The sequence below is a fragment of the Mastomys coucha genome, unplaced genomic scaffold (assembly GCF_008632895.1).
Source record: "Mastomys coucha isolate ucsf_1 unplaced genomic scaffold, UCSF_Mcou_1 pScaffold15, whole genome shotgun sequence".
Classification (NCBI taxonomy): domain Eukaryota; kingdom Metazoa; phylum Chordata; class Mammalia; order Rodentia; family Muridae; genus Mastomys; species Mastomys coucha.
Window position 1 is genome coordinate 43289881 of NW_022196897.1, and position 9633 is coordinate 43299513.

Here is a 9633-nt window from a genome sequence, read left to right on the forward strand (position 1 = left end):
CTTCAGTAATTGAGAATTTTGCTGAGTTTAGTATTCTGGACTGGCATTTGTGTTCTCTGGATGTTTGGATGACATCCTTTAGATTCTCTTTTAGAGTCCCTGTTCAGAAGTCTGGTGTAATTCTGTCAGGTCTGTCTTCATAAGTTACTTGGTCTTTTTCCCTTACAGCTTTTAACATTCTTTCTTTGTTCTTTGCATTCATGTTTTGATTGTTATTTGATGGGAGAATTTTCTTTTCTGGTTGAATCTATTTTGTGTTCTGTTGACTTCTTGTACACTTATGGCCATCTCTTCCTTTAGGGTAAGAAAGTTTTCTATGATTTTGTTGATGTTTTCTGGCTCTTTGACCTGGTTTTCTTTACCCTCTTCTATTCCTATTATTCTCCCCCACCCCCTTAGGCTATGTTTTTATTTTTTAATTGTTTTATTTGTTTACAGTCCAGATGTTGCCCCTTTTCCTAGTCCCCCTCTCCAAGAGTTCTTTACCCCAACTGTCCTCCCCTTTGCCTCTGAAAAGACACTCATTCCTGATCTTCATCATCCATCTATCCAACCTACCCTCCACATCTCCCTTTCCTGAGGCATTGAGTATCTACAGGATTAGTCACATCCTCTCCCACTGAGGCCAGACAAGGCAATCCTCTGCTACATATATGTCAGAGGCCACGGACCAGACTCTGTATGCTCTTTGGTTGGTGGCTTAGTCTCTGGGAGCTCTGAGAGGTCTGGGTTAATTGATACTGTTGTTCTTTCTATTGGATTACCATCCTGCTCAGCTCCTTCAATCCTTTCCCTAATTCAACCTTAGGGTTCCCTGACCTCAGTCCAATGTTTGGCTGTAAGTATCTGCATCAGACTCAGTCAGCTGCTTGTTGGACCTCTGGAAGGACAGCTATGATAGGCTCCTGTCTGTAAGCACACCGTATCATCAATAATAATGTCAGGCCTTGGAGTCTCCCTTTGAGATGGATCCCAATTTGGGATGCTCAATGGACCCCTTTTCCCTCAATCTCTCCTCCATTTCTGACACTGTAGTTCGTTTAGATAGGGACAATTCTAGGCCAGAGCTTTTGAATGTGGGCTGGCCACCCGTTCTCTCACTTGATGGCCTGTCTTTCTATTGGAGGTAGACTCTACAAATTCCTTTGACTCACTGCTGGGCATTTCATCTAAGATCCCTATCTTTGAGTCCTGAGAGTCTCTTATCTCCCAGGTCTCTGGTACATTCTAGTGGTTCCCCTAACCTTTCACCCACTGAGGTTTTATATTTCCATTCATTCTTCTGGACCTCAGTGCTTCTCTCCTGTCCCCAATACCTGACCATGTTCCCTCTTTCCCCTCCCTCTACTCTCTCCCAGTCAGGACACTCACTCCCTCTGCCCCCACCCCGACCCCTGACACCTGGCCACTTGATTGCTTTCTTCTCCCTCCCAAGTAGGATTGAAATATATTCACTTGGGCCCTTTGGTTTGTTAACCTTTTAGAGTTCTGTGGATTGAGTCCTGGGTATTCTGCACATTTTTGGCTTATGTCTTTACTTTTTCATTGTATCCTGAATTTCCTGGATATTTTGGTTTAGGAGCTTTTTATACTTTCTATTTTCTTTGATGGATGTATCAATATTTTCTATGGTATCTTCTAAGCCTGAGATTCTCCCTTTTATCTCTTGTATTCTGTTGGTGATGTTTGCATCTGTAGCCCCTGATTTCTTCCTAAGATATCCATCTCTAGAGATGCCTGGTTTTGTGTTTCTTTATTGCTTATATTTCCATTTTTAGTTTTTGGACCATTTTGTTCAATTCCTTCATGTGCTTAATTGTATTTTCCTATATTTCTTTAAGGGATTTGTTTGTTCCTCTTAAGGGCTTCTACCTGGTTGCCTGTGTTTTCCTGCATTTCTTTAAAATAGTTCCTTATATCCTCCTTAAAGGCTTCTATCATCTTCATGAGATAGGATTTTACATCATAATCTTGCTTTATTCAGGTATGTTAGGCTATCCAGGGCTTGCTGTGGTGGGACAACTGGGTTCTGAAGGTTCAGAACTGCATTAAGTTCTGTTGTTTATGCTCTTATGCTTGCCTGTCTTCATCTGATTATCTCTGGTGTCAACTGTATTTGCTGTCTCTGACTGGAGCTGGCTTCCTTGGAGCCCGGTAGAGCCAGACAACTGGGAGACAGGCAGTAATGTCTCTGGTTAGGGGGACTTCCTTTTTCTCTGGTTAGAGAAGTTCTCCTGTGTCCCTAGTTAGGGCAAACCTCCTGGAAGACAGGTAGACTTTGAGTTCCAGTTGTAGGATCTGCCCCAATTGCAGATGGAGGCTCAAGCCTGAAGAACTATGCCCCTGGTTAAGACCAACCCCCTGAATCCCTCCCTAGTTACTTCAGACCTTCTGGGAGACAGGCAAGATGTGTATTGTGGGCAGGTATAGGCCTGCTGATCTGGCCTGGTCTGCAGAAGCAGACCAGATGGTAGATGAAACTGAGGCAGGTTGTGGGCAGGGGATAGGTTCTGAGTCAGCTGGGTTCTGTGAGTGTCCCAAATGGCATAGGTATTTGGTTGGAAGTTTCACCTGTGTTCCTGTTTACTAAAGACTTTCTGAGAGACAGACAGGCTGTAGAGAGTGGGAGGATATCAGGCTCACAGATCTGGTCTAGGTAGAGAAGCAGACAGCTAGAAAGAAGAGCTCATTTTCTTTTCTTTTCTTTGCTGTTCATGGATGCATAGTACAAGTATCTAATCTTCATGTCTCAACTGATGATTTACATATCTTTTAACTATTTCATCTGGTTTAGGAAGGCAGTTTTAGGTCATTACCTATAGTCTCTCTATACCTTAAATCAAATTATTTTATATCAATGGTACTATTTTTACTTTACACAATATCTTGTAGTTTAAGCATATTTATGCCACCTATGTATTAAGTACACATAATCTTTAGGTTGCTCAATCACATTTTTTGTCATTAATTTTACCTAAAATTAGAGCTTTTGTTCAATATTGAATATTTGACAGTAAGCGCTAGTTGTGTATGTCATAAAAAAGGATCCATGCTTAATATAGACTGTTCAGATTACATGGATGCATTGAGGTCATCTGTAGTAGAGGAATCCTGTCAGCCTCTATGTTAGCTGATAGCTTATACTAGCTAACATGGTTACTACTTCTTTGTGGGTACTGAGAGTTCTCAATAAAGTGTGCATTAGAAACACAGAATAGTCACCCACTAAAGTCATTGAACACTATGCCTCACCCTCTTCACAGCGTAGTAGTTATAGCTTCTGATGAAATTCAAACCCTTACTCCAGAATTGGCATTGCAAATTCTGTTTTCTCACACACAGATATCATTACACTAGTCCATGCATGCTGTGACATTGTGGGTCTCCAAATTATTTACCTGTTTTTGTTAGTTTGATTTTTTTTTTACTATTACAGGTCTTTAATGCCTGAGAGCTAGGCATATATGATATGTATACCTGTATGTCTCTATATAAATACATACATACATATATACATAACACACATTTACAGTACTTATAAAGGTAAATTTTATTTCTCTTTCTTTCTGATAAAGTACCTTGTGTAAAGATTATTATCTCTATGAAAATACCTTGTTGAGAACACTTATTGACATAGAATTTAAAGATGTGGCCTCTAGTAAATGAACCATGTTGTAGTGGATGGCCAAATATGCAAGAGTATATGGGTAGCGCAAAACATAGGACTTTTGTCCATAGGAGTTTTGTTTATTTATTTTGTTGTTTTGATTTTTTTTTTTTTTTTTTTTTTTTTTTTGCTTTTAGGCATCTTATAGGAGAACCAACTCTGGTCATATTACTAAAGCAGATAATTCCTTACTGCATGCTAAATGCTCATCTTTAAAACAACAAGTAAGGATAGATCTTGTTCCCCATCAACATCTCCTCCTTTTACAACAGAAGTAGGTCATTAAAGAAACCCCCATCCAACTAAAATGCAGGGAACAAATTATTGTGAGGATACCAACCCTAAGGAACTTATCTACAACACAATTCATGCCTAAGGCTCAGAAATCAGTAAAGAAGACAGAGTAGAAAGATAATAAAAGCCAGAGGACCAGGAAGTCTGCTGTAAGATTAGGCCGTCTGGTTATGTCAATAACTAGACATACATAATACATACTTACATACATATATACATACATACATACATACATACATACATACATACATACATGCACATACATCCTAAAATAGATGGGGAAAATCTCACAGGACTCTACCCCTAGAAGAAGAGATATAAACAATTAACAACTACTGAGAGAGGGAGATGATCACCCCAATTCATTAAACAATGCCAATTAGTCCATATTAAAAACATGTTACATAGAAGCAACACTAAGAGGACTCAGTTTTTTGCATTTGTGTATTTATGTGTTTATATAAGTAATAATAAATAAGAATCCATGAAATTTAAAAGGAGTAGGAGGGATATGGAAGGAGTTGGATTGAGAAGAAGGAAGGGGAAGTGACACAACTATATTTTAATTATAAATAAAAATCTTGGAAAAGTACATTGTATGAAATTCTTGAAGAGCTAATAAGAACTTTTTAACATAAAAATAAATATTTAGATGTATACTCTTCATAGTATTATCATGAGCACTTTGAGGCTAGGCCCGAACATGAAAACTTTGACATTCTGCCTTGTTTATTTTCTGATAAAACAATTTAACTACGAATGAAACATGCCAACTTATAATTTAGCTCTTGTTTCCTTTGCAGCTAAATGGAGGCATTTCACAGTTTTGTCCTAAGAGATATGAGCATAGTTCCTCACTTTGGGTTTCCTGTAAGGCTTGGAGATTAATTTGCTGGCATATATGTGTTTCTTCAAATTTCCTGTTTTAATCTGCCTGCTTGTGAACATGATATCTCATGTCAGCATCTCCTTACTGCCTTTAGATGTAGTAATAGAAGTTTTTATTCTTATAGCCACAAAAATTAATCATCCTTGTATAGTGTGATTGTGTTAATCCATGTGCCCACATAGGATCCAAGATGTCTGTGTACTATTATAAGATGATTTTTACAAATCTGCTACTGAAATGATAACATTCTGTCTAAATTGGCTTAATGTAAGAAACACATTATTATTGAAATGGGATATCAAGCCTTCTGGGCAACACGGTTACAATTTGAAGACAAGCAGTAGAGTTGATGGTAAGAAGTTATTTACACTCTGCACTTGATAATTTATCTTTTCAGTATTCAAAATACATGTGCCCTTCTTGGATGTACAGAGCTAAAGTTCTCGTAATTGCATAAAGCATACTCCCTTACAGGAAGATGTTCTAAGTATGCTGCCACCTAAAGCAGCTCATCTTGTCTTTTTTTTTTTTATTGTATATTTTCTTTATTTACATTTCAAATGTTATCCCCTTTCCTGGTTACCCCCCTGAAAACCCCCTATCCCACCTCCCTCCCCTGCAACCCACCCACTCCTACGTTCCTGTCCTGACATTCTTATACACTGGGACACTGAGCCTTCACAGGACCAAACATCTCTCCTCCCATTGATTTCCAACAAAGCCATCCTCTGCTGGAGCCAAGGGTCCCTCCCTGTGTACTCTTTGGTTGGTGGTTTAGTCCCTGGAACTCTAGGAGTACTGGTTTGATATTAGCACAGAAACTCAGAATACCCAAGACACAATTCACAAACCACATGAAGCTTAAGAAGAAGGAAGACCAAAATGTGGATACTTCCAAAATACCCATGGGAGGAGATACAGAGACAAAGTGTGGAGCAGAGACTGAAGGAAAGGCCATCCAGACACTGCCCTACCTGGGGATCCATCCCATATACAGTCACCAAGTCCAGACACTATTGTGGATGCTGACAAGTGCTTGCTGACAGGAGCCTGATATAGCTGTCTCCTGAGAGGCTCTGCCAGTGCTTGACAAATACAGAGGTGGACCCTCTCAGCTAACCATTGGACTGAGCATGGAGTCCCCAGTAGGAATTAGAGAAAGGACTGGAGGAGCTTAAGGGGTTTGCAGCCGCATAGGAGGAACAACAATATGAATCACCTTGTCTTTTGAGACTAGGTTTCACTTCTCTAAAGTGCTTTACAATCTCCTCTTCGTGTGTGCCAGGTTCTTGTCTTCCTCTATGTGTCTAATCTGTTTTTTCCTAACCCTATCTAGCCCACTAGATTCATTGATAACAATTTTATGACTTGTTGATTTATCTTAATTAAAATATCTTACTGTTGATAGACCATGTTGTAATCACCTTTTTATACTTGATTTTATTATGATATTTTGAAAATGAGTAATTATTTACTGAACTCTAATTCTATCAGGTTTATTTTAGTGCTTTTTTTTTGAATCTCTGTGTTATTGGGAGATAAAGAAAACAGACAGACTAACATTGTTGATTGTAAAATGTTTTCCATGTTTCTGAAGTTTAATAATTGCTCAGCTAATTAGTTCAAACTTATGATGGTTAAAAACAACATGATCACTTTAAAATACCTATTTTTAGGAGGAAATAAACTATGCTTTATTGTTCTTTTTATTAATCATTTTTTTGTTCAAAACACAGATTGATGATGTAAAACAATAATAGGTTTCTGTAAGATTTAAAAAGTATGTGTGTTACAGTGGTTCAGCACTCAGGTTCAAGTCTGCCCCACACAGAGTGTGCATGCACACTCATGGCAGAGGACAGTTCTATTCTCTGAGCATGAGCACTCAGGTTGTGTTGTTGTACACAGAGGACTATAAGGAACAGTCTCAGCAGGTATGCCTAACTACCTTTGTTTTAACATTTTCTCTTCTACTATGTCTCTCTTGTTTAAAGTAGTCCCTATAATTATCTCTTAAGAATGGATTCAAGTGATGACTCTATAGCATGGCACCAATCCTAGGGGGTCTGAATGAAAAGGGACAACCATACTAAAAAAAAAAAAAAAAAACCTTATTTTCCTGAAAATGCAAGCATTATATTTTCTAATTAGAAGTCATGAATTTAAATGAACATAGAAACAATAAGTCTAGAAAGAAAATGAACATAATGAATTACTTCTTGTTAGGAAAAATAGCAAACACAGACACAGACGTGGTACATGCCCATCTGAGTTTTAAGAGAAACAACAGTCATAAATGTATTTTTAAAACTCTGTCTATACATTCCCTCTGTGCAGCCATAAAAATGTCCAGGTTAAATGAAAGTGTTCCTGATTGAAGTGTACCATTATCCCGTCTATCAGTTATCAGCCTCACCAGTGCAGGTCCAAGGTAAACAGGCACCCTATACTTGGAGATTTTGATTTCAAATCTTGACAGCACATTTCTAAAGGTATAACATCTTAATCAAATTTAAAAATAAAACATCCCAGTGCTGAGCATGGTTGTAAACCCAAAATTACATAACATACATGTTTTTATGCTTTGTCAATTACATTTGAAATCGGGGACTGTTTGTTTCAGCCCTTCTAAAAATGAGACGGCGATGAGAAAACAACCTATTTCCTTATTAGGATCAGGAGTCAAAGGACTCAGCCAGGAGCCGCAGGCTTCAAGAGCACAGAAGATTAAGACATATATTGGATTCATGATGGAGGGCAGAAAGTTCATTTTCAAAATAAAACAGAATTTTATTCATATTCCTTTTAAAATTCAGATTGCCATTTGCCAGCTGACCTGTGACACGGCGCAGTGTATTACATTTTCAATGAGCAGTCTGTCTGGAGCTGCTCATGGAAGAAATGGCTTCCTGGTTTCTACGTCTCTCAATTTTTTTTTAAAGTGAGATATTGTCAGAATTTTAGATGGTGCAAACAGGGGCAAGGTAACATATTTATTTTTAATAAGGAGGAGATGTAAAATGGTATAGTCATCAGCATTATTCATGGAGTAATCCTGTTTTTAAAAAACACACACAAACACACAACAGCTCAGGTAGAATGTGTATGTGGGACAGGCGAGGATAGGAAGCCAGCATCTCAATGAGAGAAGGGCAGGCCAAAAAAAAAAAAAAATGAATCTTTATTTAAAAAATAAATACACGTGAATGCCTTTTTAAACAAGTTTTGGTAGAGTGCAAGTCAAGCCAAGGTTTTTCTATAGTCAGGGACTAGATTTATCCAGCTCCCCATCTGTCAAAATTATATTATAGACGACACATATGCATAGATACAAGACCACTGATTTTCATATATATTAAAACCCCAAACTACTGCAGGATATGAAAACCTACAGACTGTTAAGCCAAAGGCTTACACCTAGAACTTTTATTCTCCCACTGTGTTTTAAATCTCTTATCTTTTTGACCTGTATTTAAGAAAAGTGGACATACATGTTTTATAACTCAGTAAAATTAAAAGTATTTAGAAAAAATAAAATAGAAACTTACAGAAGTTACAAAATGAAGGAAAGTATCCTCTCTCTACATTGTTGCAGCTGTCTCTATGAGAGAATGTATCCAAGGTAAAATATAGGAAATATATTTACAATGCAACGGAGGAAAGCTTTATTATCAAAGAAGCATAGGTGATATTTGTAAAAGAGAAAAATGGGATTAAAGAAACGTGTGGCTTGCCGAGATGACTCACAAGAGAAACTGTGTCCATGTGACCCCAAGAGCAGTTTTGTGATAAATCACACATTTCTTAACCCCTCAAATGAGAAAAAAGATACACATGTAATTTTACTGGTTTTACACCGTACTTTTAAAGTGGATTAAAGAGAAGAGAAATTTGTACCTCTCATTTAACCTGGCCAAATCAAATCTATTCATTTTTCTGAATTGATTTAGGTTCAAGAAGATTTTCAGGTAGAAGGCCTTGGTTGTTTACATAGTGAGTGGATTTTAACACTAGACTTTATTGTTTTTCCTATTTCTGCAAATAAAATAATAAAATCGTATCCTGTTATGAAATTTGTTCGAAATCTTTTTATTGAATGGTATGATTTCAATGCATTATTAATAAAAACACAGACAGTAAGTTGTACCAAGTATTCATGCCAATATTCACTTAAATTTTATGTATAAACTCTGATAACTTTTTATTTTTAAAATAATTTCTAAGGTAAATTGTATTAAAATTGATTTTACTTTAATAACAGCTGTTCTACAGCCAATAATTTCTATTATATTTTAATACAACACAAAAGGAAACAGAAGCTAAAGTTGTATTTATATCAAACTTTGTATATCTACAAAACGAGTTCATTTTCTCTAAAACATCAAATTAGAATTCATGCAGTATCAAAGATCATGTAAATACCTAATGGGCAGTGCCTAACTAGAAGTCCAGTTCAACCTTGATGGTGTGTATTCCTGTTTGACTTTCATAAGCTCGTTTTCTTTTCAGCAAATGCTCTAATGACAGACTTTTAGTCTGTAGATTTTAGTATGATTTTATAACCAATAAAGAAACCAGAAAAAATAATTGATTATGAAATTTTTCCTACTTATTTAGTAAAATATATTTTAAGTTGCCCCAAATTTTATGATAATAGTGCTGTTATTTAATGAAGGTAGAAAGGAAGGGAGGAAGGAAGGAAGGAAGGAAAGAATGAGGGAGAGGAGAGGGAGGAAGGGAAGGAGGAAGGAAAGGATAGAAGAAAGAAGGAAGGAGAGGGGGG